Source organism: Astyanax mexicanus, chromosome 12 (assembly GCF_023375975.1).
Source record: "Astyanax mexicanus isolate ESR-SI-001 chromosome 12, AstMex3_surface, whole genome shotgun sequence".
NCBI classification, from domain to species: Eukaryota; Metazoa; Chordata; class Actinopteri; order Characiformes; family Acestrorhamphidae; genus Astyanax; species Astyanax mexicanus.
The window spans coordinates 44699387-44719965 of record NC_064419.1 but is presented as its reverse complement, the minus strand read 5'-3'; the positions used below and the strand labels follow the sequence as shown (position 1 = coordinate 44719965).

The 20579-nt window shown below is 39.6% G+C and overlaps 1 protein-coding gene and 1 long non-coding RNA gene across 3 annotated transcripts in view; both read right to left on the bottom strand.

The window, feature by feature from the left end:
* LOC125806157 (uncharacterized) overlaps window positions 1–20579 on the bottom strand; it is a 437736-nt gene that overhangs the window by 346625 nt on the left and 70532 nt on the right. The gene's annotated exons all lie outside the window — the stretch shown is intronic.
* slc16a1b (solute carrier family 16 member 1b) overlaps window positions 1–20579 on the bottom strand; it is a 65433-nt gene that overhangs the window by 42365 nt on the left and 2489 nt on the right. Inside the window, exon 1 of one of the 2 annotated variants that reach the window (XM_007236384.4) lies at window positions 6587–7054. The exons of the other annotated variant lie outside the window; for it this stretch is intronic. The gene's annotated coding sequence lies outside the window, so the exon portion shown is untranslated. Of the gene's footprint in view, window positions 1–6586; window positions 7055–20579 lie in introns of those variants that run through there. 2 annotated transcript variants of the gene reach the window in all.

The following is a 20579-nucleotide window of genomic DNA, read 5'->3' as shown; positions in this document are numbered from 1 at the left end:
CAGTCTGAGGGGCTGCAGTGTTCCTGGCGCACACCGTTCTCTCCTTAATGAGAACTTCCACTGGAAGCGTGTCTCTTACAGAAAGAGTGGGTCAAGCCAAGAGAACGGACTGCTCGGTAGTTGAGACGTGAGCGTGAGCGTGCACGAGGCCGGAGGTGTCGGGTGTTTAAGAGGGGTGGGCTTTACGGGAGGCGTGTGAGGGGTGTGTCTGGAGGTCAGTGAGGGTACTGCCATGTCATGGCTGGGCTTGTTGCCTGCTGCAGTGTGTGGAGAACATGCAGCCGCTCTCACATTACCCAGAGCTGCAGGCCTGTCACAGAGTTACAGAGCAGCGCTGCAATGATTCAACACATTTTAATTCGAAAAATGTACTAATTTGATATTTAATGATTAAGTCATAATTCAGCTAATTTAGCTGTTTTTCCTTATAGTTACCCAGTACAGGCCAAAAAACTTGACACACCTTCTCACTCAATGCGTTTTCTTTATTTTCATGACTATTTACATTGTAGATTCTCCCTGAAGCATCAGAACTATGAATGAACACATGTGGAGTTTTATGTACTTAACAAAAAATGAGCTGAACCTCCACAGTCACCGGACCTGAACCCAATCCAGATGGTTTGGGGTGAGCTGGAGCACAGAGTGAAGAAGGCAAAGGGGCAACAAGTGCTAGTAAACACCTCTGGGAACTCCTTCCTTCAAGACTCTTGGAAAACTTTTCATTTCAGGTGGCCACCTCTTGAAGAAGCTCATTGAGAGAATGATGCCAAGAGTGTGCAAAGCAGTAATCAGAGCAAAGGGGGGCTATTTTGAAGAAACTAGAATATAAAACATATTTTTTAGCTATTTCATCTTTTTTTGTTAAGTACATAAAACTCCACATGTGTTCATTCATAGTTTTGATGCTTCAGTGAGAATCTACAATGTAAATATCAGTCATGAAAATAAAGAAAACGCATTGAAAAACAGAAGGTATGTCCAAACTTTTGGCCTGTACTGTATATATAAAAAAACAATATACCAATTTCTTAACTTAAGCTGAATCTAGGAAAATGTAAAAAAAAATAGAACACCTATTAATTAGAGCTGTGCCATATCGTATCGTACACAATAATATCGCCAACATTTTTAAATACCGTGAACGATACTATACCCTGAAATATGGTGCCATATCACCCACCCAATTATCACATCAGTGTACTACTTTTTTACTGTTTTTATCAAAAGAAAAATTCACACTGTTCTTATTTCCCATTATGTATCTACTAGAGACAGATTATGTAAGTCCAGTATCATTTATTTTACTTTAATCCTGGATATATAGAGATATTTGAAGTGCATTATTAGTATTATTAGTATCATGACATTCTGGATCATTGACTTCTGTTACAAATCTGATCAAATTCTTGTATAGGGCTGTCCCTAACGATTATTTTTTAAACGATTATTCTAACGATTATTTTTTTCGATTAGTCGACTAATCTATTCATTGAGAAACATATTTAAATAATTATTTTACGTTTTAAAGCAAACGATAAATTACTATATTTATATATAATAACAACAACAACAACACAAGCCTACTAAACCAAACCCCACACTTATAATCACTTACATGTACAGCACGTTGTTTAGATCTATAACGCTAAAAATGGATAAGCTCCCATACACCACAACCTTGTGTTGCACTGTTTTCTGTGACCGCTAGATTTTGTGACCACGGGCAAGTAGTTCTCAGCAGACCGGTGCACTGGCCGATTCGAAACGTGTTCGTTTCTAATGTTTACCCCGTCTGGCCAAAACGGTTCAGTTTAGGGCTGAGGGTAAGGTGTAGGTATAGAAAGCTTCCGTTTTGCCAATGAACGCTCATAACCGTGAGCACTGGTCACAAAATTCCGACGGTGACAGAAAACGGTGTGACACCGCAGCGCCGACGGCGCTAGCTAAAATAACTTAAGGCAGCTAGCTTAGCTAAACACCTGAACTTATGAATAATGCTACTGTTTCTGGAAACTGCGAAATGCCATGCACAAATATAAACCAAAAATGTATAATTTCTGCCTGTGGCAGGTTTAAAACCTTTGGTAGACAGCCTTAAGTCTTTTTAAGGACACCCGCGGAGACCCTGATGTAAACGGTAACTTACTGTGTGACCCTGTTGACATAGTGCTCCTGGATGTTTGCGCTTCAAGTGCTCCTTTTGCACGTATGGCAGAGGACCACATTATTGCCCTTTTGCGTGAAATGCTCCCAAACTTTAGATGCCCGCTGGCGTTTTTTTGTAGCTGGAGATTGCTCTCCGGAGTCCAAGCTCTCTAGAGCTTAGATTCTCTGCCCGAACCCGACATGACCCGAGGCCCGCCCGTAAATCCGACCCGGGCTCCAGAAAATAGTCCGAGATGTAGGCGTCTGTTTTTTAATTATATTTTTATAAAAAAAAAAATAATAATGAAAACTGAAAGTGAAACTAAACTAATTTATTTATAAGCGCTGTTTTCACTACCGCAGTTCTACAGCGGGGGTGTTGTGCCGATTCTGTCCGCGAAGCGGGAGTCAGATTCAGCAGAGAGTCGGATTCGGCACAAACGCGGCAGCACCTCGCGGTCCGCGGTGTCAGTTGTAAGCGCTCGCGCTAGCCGCAAAATACGGCAGAAAACACTGAGGGAGCTGCATAATTATGAATGGGACTAGAATATGAGCACGAGGAGATCAAAGAGAACCTTCACCTGTGAGTAGCTAATACCAGAACACGCAAATCTCTCTCTCTCTCTCTCTGTCTCTCTCTCTCTCTCTCTCTCTCTCTCTCTCTCTCTCTCTCTCTCTCTCTCTCTCTCTCTCTCTCTCTCTGTCTCTCGCACGTGAACTCCTCCGCGTTTGACTTGCAGCACTGTGTTTAGCTGTTCTTAAAAATCATTTTAATTAAATAATAGTTCTATGCTTCTATGTTACCGTGTTAATTAACATAATTCTGATCATATTTCGCTCATTAAAACAGCCCGAAAACAGCCAGTTGGAATTTTTGGGCCGATCTAACCTCTAATGCTCTCCACAGGCGCCGCCATGTTTACGACGCGCCGACGCACGTTATGCAAATCGATGTATTTTTGTAATCGATGACGTCGATTATGTCGACGCGTCGCCCCAGCCCTATTCTTGTATTTTTTTTAATATCTCAGATAGGGGTATGCCGTATTGTATCATATGCAAAAATAAAAATATATTTTTATTTTGTTGCAGTAGTGTATTCTTAAAATGTTTTTTTAATTCAATGTTTTGTCATATCGATAAGAGTATCGTTATCGCGAAGATCCCATAAAATATCGTGTATTGTGATATTACTTTAGGGCCATATTGCCCATCCCTACTATTGACACTAACAGGCAAATTAGTAAGGCAAATGTGTTCAGTTTCAGGTTTCCCAGTGAAAGTCTAGAATATGGATAAAGTATGAGACATAGCATTTCACAGCACTTTTTGCACTAAAAAAAGGTACACTTAAAATCCTTTAATTTTTCCAAAAATTGTCAATGCATCTTATAATCTGGTGCTCCTCGTATATAAATTCTACTAGTCAGGTATTAAGGAGCAGTAAAGTCACTCAACTGAAGTGCAGTTTCATCCATGTGTTTACCATGTTAAAACAAGCTACGTGGGACTAACCGCTAGCTAATATCAACCTGGCTTACTGCAACACTCAGGGTTCCCCAGTGTAGCACTGTCAGGTGGCATTAGCCGCTAAGCGCGAATAGTGGTTAGCAGCTAATGCTAAAGCACCCAGGTGGAAATCTGTGTAGATTATGATCCAGCGTATATATATATATATATATATATATATATATATATATATATATATATATATAGCATTGCAGTCCTGTTTAACAGTTTCACAGTTTATCTTTGACACCTGCTCTTCATTTCAAATATAAAAGTTAAGTTTATTTGATGACATTTCTATCTACCAAAACCTGCAAAATCACCACTAATAAAAATGTAAGCCATTCTAGACAACAATGTCTCCCACAGTAACAGAGATTACAGTTCAATTGTGTAATAAATTAAATAAACAGAATTTACTGTGGGTGGTTTGTTGATCTGTTTGTTTTTGCTGACACTAAAAAAAAAAAAACTAGGCGTTGCAAAAAAGACCCAGTGGTACCTGCTAATTACATTACAATAAAAATATAGGAGTTAGAATGAAAATTAAATTACAGAGACCACAATACTGCAAGTGCTGGAGACAATAATGCACAATGTGAACTTTATGTAATTTAGTTCCTGTGTCTGCATGCTTCACATCCAGATAGTTTATACAGTGATCCCAAATATATCAGGATATACATCATGTACATATAAATAAAATAGCTACATTTATTACACTGTATTCAACCAGCAGGTGAATGATGGCCAAAATGAAATTACCACCAAATCTATTGTATTTTTAGGCTTCTTTTCATACGTGTAATCTATAAATCTGTATCAAACATCTGTCTGAACTGACGCTCATGCTTTGAAGTTTGGGTTTCATCTTCTCCAGCATCACAGGAGCAATCAAGGAGTCCCAGTGACCGATACCGATACCAGCCACTGAAACCCACATCGCTGCTGTTGTCCATTTTCCCTTTTTTAGTCTCTTATTGACACAAAAGACGCAAAAAATCTGATCTGGTTGTTCAAACCAAGTTGCACTGCTGCAATAAATAGCTTCATAAACACTATAAACCTAAAATACTCAATGTTTAAGCATTTAAAAAGAGATATTTCTCAAAAGCACAAGTAAGACAAGTTTTTCAGTTTACAATATGTTGTTCTTAAAAGCCATTAGACGTTACAGTAATATAAGTCAGCCACAATTCTCTTCTTTTTACTAGTTAACAAACCGACAAATGTGTAATTCTATTCCCCTCTTTCTGAGTGAACAGTTGCTGTTGTTTTTCTATTTTACTTGGATAAAAACACTCGTACGATGAGGAACAGCTGCAGGAGCTCCTTAGATAAAGTGCTGTTCTCATATCTTTACAGGCAGGACAGAGCGAGATGAGAGTTTGTCTCCACAGAGCTGTGTTAGCTTTGTGTGCTAACTAGCTTGGATTATCTAGCGAGCTGTATTTGCTTCTGTGGCGGAGCTGTTCTACGTGGCGCTATGGTGGTATGTGAAAAACGCATATCGGTTTTAATTTCCCCTCCAAAATATTTGATTAATTTTTGCAAGAATATTCTACTGCAATAAAAAGCATTATGTGTAACATTTAGTATTAAAAGTTCCACACATTTCTTACAACATTTATGTCTATTTTGTAAACATCTCTTCAAGAATCTGATTTTAAAATAAAAGTAGTAATGTAACTAAACATAAAATAAAAATCTCACCTAACAACACTCCTAGTCACACTTCCTCAAAGTTCCACTCATAAATGGCGCAACTTGTGTCGTTACCAGGAATTTGTAAATTTGCTTCCTGCACGGGGATCTCCAAACGTCACTCAAACTTTACACACCCAACAGCAGATCAGCAGATCAGATCAGTTCTCTCTACTGAACCGGCTGATGCAATCAGGTGTCACTGTAAGCTGTAGTGAGAATCACTGGGTGATTACATAGTAAACAGCATTATTATATATAGTATACACTAGAGGTGTGCCAAAAAATCGATTCACATAAGAATCTTGATTCTCATTTACTACGATTCAGAATCGATTTAAAATGTCCCAAAATCGATTCTGAGGGGCGGGTTTTGGACTGATTTTGGGCTGGGTATTTTTGTTGGACCTGGCAACCCGCTTGTCCCTTCAAACCGAGGTCTTCCAGACCCACACAGAGCGTAGTAGGTGTTTGAGAATCACCGGTAAGATGGCAGAACAAGCACTATATTACCTTAGATTAACGTGTAGTTTTAATGTTTTATGGCAGAATGCTTCATAACAAGCATAAAAAAGATCGCTAGTAGTTAGTTTCAGTAACTGTTAGCTAGCTAACAAGCTAACTTTCCAGTTCCACCTTAAATAACGCTACAGGTGGCTGCGGGCTGCAGCATTTAAGGCGGAACGGAAAAATAACAATAAGCTAATCAGAGCTCATTTCAGCTCCTCATCACAGAGGAATTAAGGAATGGACAATATGAATTAATTTCTCCACCTCCTGCCCCCTTTCTGAAGAAATACAACGACCTTAAATTAACTAGTTAATCAGCAGCTGCTCCTGAACTTTAGCGCTCCACTGCTATCATCACATCAGCCCAGCAGCGTCACCTACACACCACCGCTAGTAGCCTGGTAATAAAGCAGTGTTATTTATTTATGTATTTATTGTTCATTAACGTCATTGTGATATCCCAGTGATTCCTCTGTCACTGAGGACCCACATTCCTGCACATTTTATTGTTTTTGTAACACATTACTTGCTCCAGGACCAGTGTATATTATGGAGGGTTTTTTTTCAATACGATTCATAAGCCAGAAGCAGAAATTTTTATAATTCAAATCGTTTTGAATCAAAAATCGATTTTGAATCGAATCGTGGCCCCCAAAATCGGAATCGAATCGAATCGTGAGATAGTAATCGATTCCCACCCCTAGTATACACATACCTTCACTACGCTCTTCAGATAAAGCCCTCGTGCAGCATGAACAGCAGTCTGACGTATATTCACACACACTCAGAGAGTCCAGGTACACCCTCTCCTATACTATAGGAATAATCTGGCGACAGAAAGCATCCTGAAGAGCAGACTGTGTTCAGAGAGCGCAGTGTTCCTGAGAACGACTGCCTGCTATGCCTGGCAAACCAGTAGTCATGAGTTACTCACTGACATGCGGCTAACGACGACATCCTGGACATAATTAATCAACCCAATCACATCTCAAATCACACATGCTGTATGTAGAGCCCTATGAAATCAGTTACTGACACTTCCTGCCACATTTTTACGAAACTTTTCTTTAAAATTTATGTATATTCTAGGAATGTCTCTGATCCGATCATGTGATCTGAAATCAGCGCTGATCATGTAATTTACAAAAGGTTTGGAATCAGGTGGAAAAAATCCAGCAACTCCTTTTATGCACCACGCTTAATTTTCCTCCAAACTGTCGGCACACTGTGCTGAAGACTCTCTTGCTATGTCTCTCAGGTCACTTGCGCACTCCTTCTCTCCCTCAGTCACTTGCTCTCTCCCTCTCGCACTGTCACTCTCGCACTGTCACTCGCTCTCTCCCTTGCGCACTGTCACTCTCACACTGTCACTCGCTCTCTCCCTTGCGCACTGTCACTCGCTCTCTCCCTCTCGCACTGTCACTCTCGCACTGTCACTCTCGCACTGTCACTCTCGCACTGTCACTCTCGCACTGTCACTCTCACACTGTCACTCGCTCTCTCCCTTGCGCACCGTCACTCTCACACCGTCACTCTCACACCGTCACTCTCACACCGTCACTCTCACACCGTCACTCTCACACCGTCACTCTCACACCGTCACTCGCTCTCTCCCCGGTGCACTGTCCCTTGCTCACTCCTTCTCTCCCTCAGTCACTTGCTCTCTCCCTCTCGCACTGTCCCTCGCGCACTGTCCCTCGCGCACTGTCCCTCGCGCACTGTCCCTCGCGCACTGTCCCTCGCGCACTGTCCCTCGCGCACTGCTCCTCTCCCTCGGTCCCTCTCACACGGTCACTCTCGCACTCCTTCTCTCCCTCAGTTACTTGCTCTCTCCCTCGCACACAGTCACTCTCGCATTGTCACTCTCGCATTGTCACTCTCGCATTGTCACTCTCCCTCAGTCACTTGCTCTCTCCCTCGCTCATTGTCCCTCGCTCATTGTCCCTCGCTCACTATCACTCGCTCACTATCACTCGCTCACTATCACTCGCTCACTATCACTCGCTCACTATCACTCGCTCACTCCTTCTCTTCCTCAGTCACTTGCTCTGTCCCTCACTCACTCCTTCTCTCCCTCTGTCCCTCGCTCCCTTAGTCACTTGCTCTCTCCCTCGCTCAGTCACCCATTCATTTGCTCCACCACTTAGTCGCGCGCTCCCTCACTTTCTTGCTTTCTAACTCAGTCACTCGCTCCTTCTCTCACTCAATCGCTCTTGCTCCTTCTCTCACTCACTCATTCTGTCGATCACTCCGGCACTCGCTTAGTCGATCACTCGCTCAGTGGCTCCTTCACTCGCTCTGTCCATCACTCGTTCGCTCGCTCGGTCTCTCCTTCGCAAGCTCGGTCACACCCTTGTTCTGTCGGTCACTCGCTCAGCCACTCGCTCACTCCTTCTCTCGCTCTTTAGTCACTTGCTCTCTTGCTCACTCACCTGCTCTCTCGCTCAGCACATTACATTTATATTTAAAATATCAATTTATTAAAAGCTTAAATACTGGTAGGTTAAATGGTTTTACACGTTTTTCAAGTTAAAACAATTTGCCTTAAAAATATTGAAACAATATAGCGATATTTCTCCTGTTGAAACAATATGCCTTGCAACTTTTTCGAGGGTTTGAGGGTAACCTTTCCCCTTGGAACAAAGAGGTGAGGGAACAAAAGAGAAATGGGATTGGGCCAAAGTCACTCCTCTAAATATCAGTGCAGTATTTCCCCCTGAGTCGATTCTAGGAAAGAGAAACACACTCCCACACTCCTCTCTGTCTGTCAGTTTAGAGTCACTTTGTACTAAAACAACATTCAGACAATGTAATCCCATTGTTCCAGAAAACAAAATGTGAAGAGAGGAACCACAGGACTAGAACAGCAATACCAGACCAAAAATGTTCCCTACTCCTGCCCCCCACCTCCATGCCGTTACTGCTCTGTTAAATCACCGTCCCTCACACATCCTCTATTCTCTCACAAATTCCACCTCTCCACCTCTTATCCAGCTCAGCCACAGCTCTTCACTTCAGTTCACCAACCCCCTGACCCCCACTCCCATCACTCACTCCAACCGACTTTCCCCTTTCACAGAGACCACGCCCCCCAAACACACCATTCACCAGTGAACTCTGCAATAAGTTCCACCAGGCAGAAAGAGACCCTGCGTTACTGTTTCATTGCAAAACAATACCTACAGATGCAGGAATAGTGCTGTTAAATCATAAGCGCATGTCCTCCAGAACCATGCATCATCCAGCCAAGCCACTGGTCTACACAGTAGAACTGGGCAATATGACTATTATTCCATATATTTTTTTTATATTGTCCCCTGCTGTACATTTACTTAGATAGCATAATTTGTCCAGATAAATTTCATTATTTTATGTACATGTTTAATAAAAGTATTTATACTCAATATGGGAATGTATTTAAACAGTGTTTTTTGTTTTTTTTTAAGGCTACTGGTGACTTTCGACTGAAATCTTACATAATAGGGGTGTAACAAAGCATTGTTGCACAATGCATTGCAATGTAAAGGTTTGACGATGTGCATCACGGAAACATACAACTTTATGTTCTGCCTATGAAACATTATGCAGCTGCATAACATACAGTCGCAATGCTGCTAGTGCAGGCCAAAAGTGGGCGTAAGAAAAAGGTTTTGCTTCATCTTTACTGTTTTCCAGCTGATCGATATGAGATGCACAGGGCTATGACCGTAGGATTAGCCTTAGCATTGTCTGCTTACCAAATTTCAAAAAAATCACATGTAATGCAAGTAGCCATGCTGAGATAAATCTATGATTAGAGCAGCACTGCTGAAGTATATTTATGATCAAAGCGGCACTAGTGAGGAGGATGTATTGTGCTTGTCTACTTGGCTATTGATAATTCATATCAATATCTATATAAACGCAAGAAGAAGACACATTTTACTGAGTTATTAAAAACGGTTAAAACAATTGTTTAGGTTCCAGAAATTATGCCAAATCTCTCTATAATGGGTCACTCAGCTCTTGTCACTTGAAAATAATCCTATATTAACCATTTTTTTCTTCTATGTTGACTGTTTTGCTTCAGGGGATGTTGAGTAATACATGTTTAGATATATTTCACACCAGTAAAATGACAAAAACGACAAGTGGCTAAAAGACTAGAGGCGAGTTGACCATTTAAATAATAGGCTGTTCCTAGAGCTATCTAAATCAGCATTATTACTTTAATACGGTACACAGACACAGTCTTTCATTTCCCTCTATCCAGACTCTGAAGTTAACTGTAACCTGAATTAATTTAATACAAATTAATCATTTTCTATCTATTTTCTGTACCTAGCTCACAGTCTCCAGCAAAACCCAGAATGACCCAATTCAACCCATTATAAACCTGAGAGCAGCTGTAAAAAGGCAATAACCTGGATAACAGCGGTCTCAGACTTTAGAGCTAAAATACAACCACTAGCCTCTAGCATTCCCACAGCGCTAACAATAGACTAGCATGCTGACCTTTCAGCTCACCTGTTATCATCTACACAGCAACAGTACCACACACTCACCATGCTGTCATCAGGCTCTCTCTCTCACAAACACACACAGACAATGCATTTCTCACGTTTTCACTACCACACCACCTACTGAGAAGACTTTAATGCTTAAAATGTATCTTTAAAATGTATTCCTTTACCAACACAGTGTTTCTACTACATATAAACACACAATTATTGCTGCTTTTGCTTCAGAATTCTGTAAACGGTCATGAATTTCCAATCACAAAATCACCTGCAGGGGGCTTTTATTTTGAAACAAGGGTTCAGCGCATTGGCACAAAGACTCCAGGCTAGGATATATACACATATACACAATATATAGTTTTAGCAAGGCCATCGCTAAATGTGGTTGCTGTCCAAAAGAACAATTTTACACAAGAGAGATAAAACCATATCTTTCAACGGAAGTCAGTCAATGTATTCAGGGTTTATTTCAGGTCATTAGGAAACTTTCCATTGGTTCATTCATCTTCTAGAAACTAGGACTAGGACTGTTTGTGTCCAAATTTTATAGCAATATAAAAATCCACAAAACTGGAGATACCGTATTTTTCGGACTATAAGGCGCACCGTATTATAAGACGCACTATCAAAGAACGCCTATTTTCTGCTATTTTTCCATACATAGGGCGCATCGCATTATAAGGCGCGTTAAGTGACACTAGAAAGGGTGCCTATATCAAAGTGAACAGGGGTGGCGCCATGTTTCCCTTCCCCCACCGGGGGTGGTCGCTTGCCGGTGGAGCGTCTCAGTATACAAATCTAGCTCTTTCAAAGTCAAACGAGTGCTGGATATTAATCTACACAGATTCCTCTCCTGAAAACTGTTTATTTGGGTGAGTAACGTGCTTCAGTTTATTTACAGTAAGCTTAGATTTCCAGATGTCCACTAAGGCTTGCTGCACCAGCGTTAGCATAGCTATCCGCTAGCACGCTAGCTAGTCACCTAAACTAGTAAAGTTAACCCAAACTTAAACGACAGCGTTACACTGAGTAATCCTGCGTGTTCTGGTAAGACAGTGAGATATTAGCTAGCGATTCGTCCCCCGTAGCTTGTTTTAACACGGTAAACAAGCAGATTACAGGCTGATAAAACTCACCTCTGAGAGAGTTAGCGCTTAGCATCTAGCTAATGCTAGCCAGGCAAAGCAGCACAGACTTACAGGCCGATAACTCACCTCTGAACGGTGAACGCTTAGCGATTAGCATCTAACTCTAATAATACTGCTCCAGCAGTATTAAAAGTGCTAAATTTAGAAAATACTGATCTCTGAACAGTGAAAAAGCTAGCTAGCTAAGCGGTTAGCATCTAGCTAATGCTATTGCTGCTCTGCACGGAGTGTGTGTTTACTGCTCCTTACACCTGACGGGTAAAATTTAGATAATACTGATCTCTGAACAGTGAATAAGCTAGCTAATGCTATTTGCTGCTCCAGCCTCGGAGCTGCACGGCTCTGGACTCTGTATAGCACTGAAACTCTGTATAACGCTGCACGGAGTGTGTGTTTACTGCTCCTTACAACCTGACGAGTAAAATTTAGATAATACTGATCTCAGTGAATAAGCTAGCTAGCTTAGCGGTTAGCATCTAGCTAATGCTATTGCTGCTCAGCCTCGGAGCTGCACGGCTCTGGACTCTGTATAGCACTGAAACTCTCTATAACGCTGCACGGAGTGTGTGTTTACTGCTCCTTACAACCTGACGAGTAAAATCCATACAAAAGGCGCACCGTATTATAAGACGCACTGTCAATTTTTGTGAAAATTAAAAGTTTTTAAGTGCGCCTTATAGTCCGAAAAATACGGTACTCTTTTTTCATTGGACAGTGACAATATGCATGCGCAAGAGTGAAATCGCATAATTTTTTTAGCTGTTTAAAGGCAAAAGGAAAATTCAGACTTCCAATTTTTCATGACTTATGCACCAGAGACAGATGGAATTGTATTAAAAATGTAATTTTATGATTTTAATCCCAAAATCCAGAAGCACAGAACGCACTATTAACATCACAACATTTTGGGCCGTTGATTTCTGGTCCAATTTGGTAATTAATAAATAAATAAATAAAATGTAATATTATATATCACAGAAAGCAAACTAGTGCCATGCCCGCCCATAGGAAACAGAGTAAACTGATAAAGCATGATAAAATCGATAAAATCGTATTAAAACTGTAATTCGAATTAACTAAATTAATCATGAAAATCACCCGGCACTACCTTGAATAGACCCAGCAACAGTCCTTTTGGTCAATTTTCCTCCTAGACTTAAAGAACTGCCCAGTTATAAAGCGTTCCCATTGGAAGCTGCAAAAGTCTAAGAGCTCCGAGAATAAAGTAGTGATTTCCACAAAAGCACAAAGATTAGGTCAGCCCTTTCCCACACAGGAGTGAGACCAGAGTGCACCCTGGTAATCAGAGTGCATCAGTGTTGGATTACTAATGGAACAGCCACTAATTGTGGGCTCTGGCTTTTTAACTTCATACAGCTCCCACTTTGGTTTACTATTGGCCCATTTATAGCTGGCATTACCATGCGTCCTGGGTGATGGACAATGCAAGGGCGCATCATAATCTAATCATGTAAACCAATCACATTCTAAGGTGACCGAAGACACATTTGACTAGCCCACATCAACAGAATATACACAATAACTGTGATAGCACACCGTCCACCGTCCAACAGGGTTAGCTAAGCACACAAAACTTACAAACCATTGGATAATGGTGAAACTCATGACCGGAACACAAGTAAATCTAGCTGCCTCATGTGAATTTGTGCTGAATTCATGAGTCTTTTTGCTTTTATGCATTCGCATTAGCGCTACGTGCTTCTATCTCGTACCCACACTGCATTTCAAAAAAACAGCAAAAGCAAAACAGCAAACAGCAAAAGCAAACCACCTGGCCTTTTTTCACCTCCTCGACCTGAACATGAACTTCAGACCAGCTGTTTACTCTCCACTCCAGCAAAAGATGCTCCAAATATGAGCTGCTTACTCATCAATTTCCCTCTCGTCTCTCCAATAGGTTGTGTTTTTTGTTGTTGGTGAAGAAGGCAATGTTTATACAGGCATCAATGTGCTCATGTGAGGTAGTGTTTCAGGAACAGATTCGTTCACATTAAACACAGATACAGATCACTTACATTTGTGAATGTGAACTGTTAAGACAGACAAATCTGACCTGAGCAACAAAATCTGATTTGACTAACGTGGCTTGTAATGTGATCGTAGCCTAAAAACACTGAAAACACAGTTTTACCATAAGTGGCTCCGCCTCCTGCCCCACCTCTAATGGTAATGATGTGAAACATTTGACCACATGCGCTCACAGGAGATTTATTTTAAAAGGCAGGTGTAATCTAACTCGACTAACTGAATACCCCTCTAAAGAGTATCACCTAGCTTGAGACAGTGAGTATGAGAACACAGCAGAGCTAACAAACATCACTAACCACACAAACTAGCAAGCTATGGGGACCATTTTTAAATACACCCTTTTGTATGAGTTAGCTGAGCATGATAAAACAAGCAGCTAATGTTTAAAAGGTAATACTGATGGGTGGTGCACAAGAAAAACAGGTGTCTTATCTTTTACAATCCTACAGAGAATAACACAGCAAAAGGATATTTTGTTTGAACTTAAAGTAAAAAGTTTGGACGGGAAATACGACAATATTTGTTTGTATTGTGATAAATTATATACTTAATTAAGCTTATTGTGGATATAGTCAGCTCTTATGATAATTTTTATTATTTTTAATTATAATTTTAATTATAATTATGCTTTTTTTATTTATCTAATTTTATGTTTTACCGTTTATCCCTTTTATTTTATTAATTTCATCCTTTTATTTTTTTTTGTCACTGCCCTTACTTTTGGCCTTTTACATTTTAATTTCACTTATTTTCTTCCTTTTATTTTTATATATTTTCTACTTATTACTATTATTCTTTATTTTAGTTCCATCATTTACATTTTCATAATTGTGGTTATTTTAGTCCTTTATTTTTTATTTTTTACTGTGATTATATTTTATTATTGTACATATTTATCTCATTGTTTTTTTTACTCTACATTTTAGCCTGTTTGCATATCCTTTTATTTTGAATTATTTTATTTTTTCTTAATTAAATCTTAAATTTTTTGCTTGTTTTTATAATTTAAACTTAAGTCTCAATACCTTTAACTCTATGTAAGATCAGCTACATTGAAAATGAGGGTTACCCTCAATGTATTTACAGAGTGAAAATAAAGGTTGATTGATTAGAAAGACAATGTACTGTAATGTACTTAATGTGCTTAAAATAACTAACATTTTGAAACTGTTATACAAACTCTACCATATTGCTCAGCCCTAGTAAGTGTGACCATCTTCACAAGCTTTACCTTTAAAATAATGATCAAAATACACAAACACGCATGTACTTTGTCCCAGCAGCACGAAGACACGCGGTGGGTCCTCTCACGCTTGTTACGGTTAACAGCCGACGCTGGAATTGCTTCAAGGACAGCCTCCATCCACAGACGCCGAGCGCAGTGGGGTGAGTTAAACAACTCCAGGCAGGTCCTTATAGGGAAGTCATTATCTTTTATAATCTTGAGCCACAGGCTGATATAAAGCACAGGCCCAGAGTGAACGCAATGCGCAGAGCAAGAGAGAGAGAGGTCCTGAAAGAAGCCTCGTCTATAAAACATTAGGAAAAGAGCGAATTACAACAACTGCGATTGGCAAATTCACCCTGAAGGACATTACGAGAACTAGAACATCAGGAACTCTGCCCTTTATCACTGATTTCTTAATCCAAACAGACTAATCATTCACTCCAAGTCTTGTGATTGACACATTAAAAGACGTTAGCCGACTTTTCTAATGCTGGTGGGGTGGGGGGGCTGCATTTTAACTAAATTATTGAACAAGAGCCGTCCTAAATTAGCAGAGGGATGGTCTCAGAGTCCATCACAGAGGAGCGACCGCATGGAAACTATCCTGAAACATATGACAGCGATTTCTGGCAGCACAACACACCATACGCTCAGTGAGTCAAATAAAGGTCTCTGCCACAGGAGGAACTGGAATAGTGACTCAACGGCAAGGAGAAAGAGCTGACCTTGTAACTCAGGCTGGATGAGGGAAAGTCAAGATCGAATGAGATCGATTGCATGATATCCGAGTAGATTTTTTTATGATGCACCATGTGCATGACTATGTTCAGAGCAGCTGGGTTATAGGAACAACTCAGAAAAGGATGGTTAGTATCTGGTAAGTCTTCTGCTAGAGTCCATTGCTCAGTTTAATACAGTGAGTAGCAGATCACTAACCAGATATCCCTCTCAAGAGTCAATCACTCATCCCAGTACAGTGAATCGAGAGGGTTATTTGTTTAGTGATATGCTAGAATCTATTAGTAAGTTCAATACAGTGAACAGCAGAACACTAACCAGATTAACCTCTCAGGTCTCGATCCGGTACCAAACGAACTCTGGAGCGGTTCGCTTGTGGTGAGAACGTGATCCGGTCTCGATCCATCTATTAAATATAGTCCATTTATTTGAGCTAAACTGCTGATAAAGCACAGTTTAAACTGATATATCAGCCAGATAACGCTAATTACCACAGCTGTGAACAAACACTGTCCATGCATGCGCCGTCTGCGCTGCATTCACTGCTCACAGCCGCGTGACTCTGTTTATTACGTATAAATCTGCGCTGCATGTAGAAACACTGTTTGAAAGTTCAGTGTTAAAGCACAGATATTTGAGCTGGAACACAAAATCTTCTTGCTGTATTTACTTTTTTCGTATATTTATATTTAATGTACTCCCGTGTCGGACAGCTCTGACCAATCAAAGGACACAGGCTGCTCGCGTGGTTTATTGATGCGCATTTTGGTGTGTTTACATTTATGCCTATGGGAAACCAGAGCGAACAGAGCGAGAAAACGGTCCAAGTAAACGAACTCATTAGAAACGAACTACAGGTGTGAAAACGCCCTTGTTGCACAATGGCTTCAGGCTCGACAGAACACATCAGTTGTGTAGAATTACTTTGGCTTTAAAAAAAGAAGATGCTGCTCAACGTCAGGTACTGTGCTAAACGTGCCTTGCTACTGTTGCTACGACATGAGGTAACACTACAAACCTTTTTCAGCATTTAAAAAAAACACCACAAAGCCTCGTATGGTATTTGCAAGGCTAAAATGCCAACGACCAGTGCTGCATCTTCAAATACAGAAAATAACGAGTTGGTTAAAGCAGATTCTCTTTATGTTTTTTGCACATTAATTTTTCATGATGTTACTAGCTGGAGAGCAGTAAGTTCTTGTTTTTTCTAATAAAAAAATGGTGAAAAGGAAAAGCTATTTATCTATTTATTTTTCTATAAAAAAACAAAGTGAAAAGGAAAAGCATAGATTTTTTTGCTTTATTGTTTTCTGTGCTTTAAATAAATCTGAGATTGTTTATTATTAAACAGATTGATTTATTGCTTCTGTTTGTTGAAAAATACTTGAGAAGACATAAAAAAATCGCATTTTAAATCGCAATCGCAATTTATAGAAAAAAAAATTGCAATTAGATTATTTTCCAAAATCGTTCAGCCCTACTCAAGAGTCCATCATTCAGTCCAATACAGTGAGTGTCAGAACACAGCAGAGCTAACAAACACCACTAACCACACAAACCAGACCAAAAAGAGTGAAAAACACATTTAACCATCATCAGAAGTACAAATACAGCATTCACACAACTAAAAGAAAGAAGCATTTCAGTTGCGTTTCCATTCTGAGCTCCACAATGCAGTTCTGCACTGGACCTGGGCTCACATAAAATATGGAGTTGCACATCATTTTAAAATATGTTTTACCATGCAGAACATTACAGAAGCCCTGCATGATGATGCATTACCCATAGTGCCTGGAAATATTAATATGGCATCCCATCCTTCCATCAGTTGTTGTCAGCAATTGACTAATCAAACTGAAAGACAATTGGCAATCAGAAACAGACCCCAAAACACTGATCTAATGTCACAATTAATTAATTAACCAAACAGAAATGCTCCAAATGTCTGGAATAAAACCATTTTTCAGCCCCTTTTCAAATGAATCCTGTAAGACTGCAATTTTGGAGATGCATGGTATGTAACTTATCTTGTCCTGTAGTTAGTGCATGTATAGTGTTATGTAAAGTGTAAGGCTATTCCATGGGTAGGCTATTCCATGGGGTACCCTAATTGTCTTTGCACACCTCCGCTCCTCACCTCGGGCATTGTGTTGAAAGTAATCAAATCATATCATGAAGCCTGGCCAAAAGGGCAGTTGACACCTCTTGCTTGAAGACGGGGCCAAAGGGCAACTGACCATCTTGCTTGAGGATGTCTACTGAGTTTTTAAATAGTGGATCTGGAATGTATCTTGTTAATATGAAATGTGAATGTCTTCATGTTTGGTATCATTTTAATGGTCTCAGTGTGAGAAGTACAATGGTCTCAGTGAAGAAATGTTAAAGATAACCTTAATAGAACATCTCTGAACTTTGGGAGAAATGTCTCCATTCTGAAGAGACACTCCCATTCCTGCTCCTGATGGGTTTAGGATTGCCCCATGATGATCAAAGTCCATGATGAACAAATGGTGGTGATAGTCGGTAAATAGTGCCAAATTCTAATTCCCATGTGAAAATGAAGTGTATTGTTCTGGTTGGATATTTAAGGAAAGCACAAAGACCTACTCTCTGAGTTTGTCTGGTAGTATGAGACCTCACATGCTCTGCATGTAACCACCACTTCAAATATACCATACAACATTGTATTTCAAATGTACTGTGCACTATTCTTAACTGTTATCTTTAAATCTGTCTTTAGATTACTTTAGGAATATTGTTATATTATTACATATGTCAATTAAGGTCACAATAAACCATTAACTGTTAATCTGTAGTAATTACTTTGTTGAATTACTTTTTCCTAGTAGGCCTAGGAGCCAAAGAGGTCTGTAGTCTGAGATTCTTTAAGTTTCTAGACTTTCATAGTTATATAGTGAGTTTCACTGGGTGCTATACTAAGCTTTTAACCGCTGAGGGGAATATGAAGTTTGAGTGTTATGTTCTGTAATTATTAATTTAGATTAAGTTGAACCGCTGAACATCTCAACCTAGGTAGTTTTGTTGGCTATGCCATATTTTAAACCTCTGATGGAAACAGATAAGATTGAGTGTTATGTTCTGTAACTGCTAGTATAGACTAAGTTCTGGACCGCTGAACATCTCAACCCAGGTATCAGGCTGTTCTCACGTGTTAAGTAGTATTGTTGTCTAGCTTTTATGCCCATATCTCCCATCACTGAACTATTTAACCAGACCTGGTTTTATTAGACTGATTCTACTTCTCAAGTAAGTTTGTTACTGATAATAGTTAATTGGTAATTTACCTAGTTGGTAATTATAAATGGAGTCAGATTAGTTTAAATTAGTGTCTCACCTAAGTCTCATCTAAAAGTACCGGATAGACGGAATACGCATTAGGAGGATAAGGCATAGGCCTGTTGTCGCCTCCCTTACAAAAGCTTGTCTGTATTTATTGTATCCCGTCTGTTCGCCCTGCCGTCTGCTGTTCCTCTGTGTTAAATTTAGCACTGTGCCCTGAAGGAACAAGATCTCCATCCCCACTCAACACTTCTAGGATGAAGAAATGACTAAGCCAACATTAATAAATCATATTCCAGGTTATATTAGGCAATTATAACTTGTCATATTTAAATAAAAAATCTTTGATTGAGATATGTAGCAGAAAAATAAAAGAATCATGAGTCTTAAAGAGACAATAAAGAAAGAGATGAAACAGCACAACATCTTACAGCTCACCATCAGGTTATTAACAAATCTGTGTGCATCACTGGATAATTTCCAATCTGGTGTCAGAAAAGAAGCGCTTGCGCAACCTTAATTATATTTCCACATCATCTTCCCACCACTATCCACTGAAAGTGCTCAAAACAAGTTGGGAAACACTCCCTGGTACTGTGATAAACTCCTATTAAGATAATAAGCATATTTTTCAACCCCAGGCGTACAAGATAACTCAACCTTCAAATTGAACTGATCCTTGGCAGAGAAAACACACAAACACACACACTGCAGAATCCCTATATTCTGGTTCTGAAGGCCCACTACAATACACTTTTCAGTTCAACTAAATATCTGATTGACCACTTATTTTGAAATTAAATTGGGTGCTTAAAAGTAAGAAAAGCAATAAAATATGCAGGACAGTGGGTCTCCAGGACCAGAAACTCTGCACTAATAAATGGTTAGGGTTGTGGATGCTGGCCCTTGAGATTGAACTAGCCACCTTTTAATCCTGAGCACACTTTTCTAACATTTGAGCTCTGATGATATTTACTGATTCCCTGATGTGGTTTAAAATTGCAGCGAATGACCAAAACACTTTTGCAGCTTCTGTAGCTGGGATTCTATAAAATTGTCTAAAATAGTAATTGAAGTAAGTCACTTTTGTGGGTACAATTAGGTGTTTCACAACCTGTACCAAAAAAAAAAAAACACACACACCAGAATGCAGGACCCAAGTGTTTGACTTATCAAGTTTCACTACACCCAAAGTCCTTTTCACATCAGATTTCTTCTTTAAATTAATGAAATCAATGCAAACTTAACCCCTAAGAGGCCAGACCCATTTCTGTACATTGATGCCAATTTCAAAACTGAATCAGATAAATTTAGGGTTCAGCTCATTTATGCTTATTTCTTATTGCGGGCATGTGACTAAACTATCATTAACATTTTGTTCTAGAAATCAGGTCAGAACTAGTTTTTAACGGAAGGTAAAATATTTTACTAAAAAGTGTTTGAATGGTTAAATGGTTAGAACAGCTAAAATACACGTTTAAAGTCGCAAGCTTTAGTTTTAGCTTCATAAATAATCCAGCAATTTTTAACAAGGTGAGATAAATGAACACAGATTGCCACAATGTTCTGTAGTGATGCTCTCTGGTTGTTCAGTATGTGAACATCCTTAGAAACTTCATAAGTTCCTAGTATACATGTGTGTATATATAGGCCAAGCTAGAGTTAATCAATCTATTATGGATTTGTTGTTGTTTTTGTGAAATATCAATACTCCAATGGACCAAATACCAAAATCCTAGATATTCA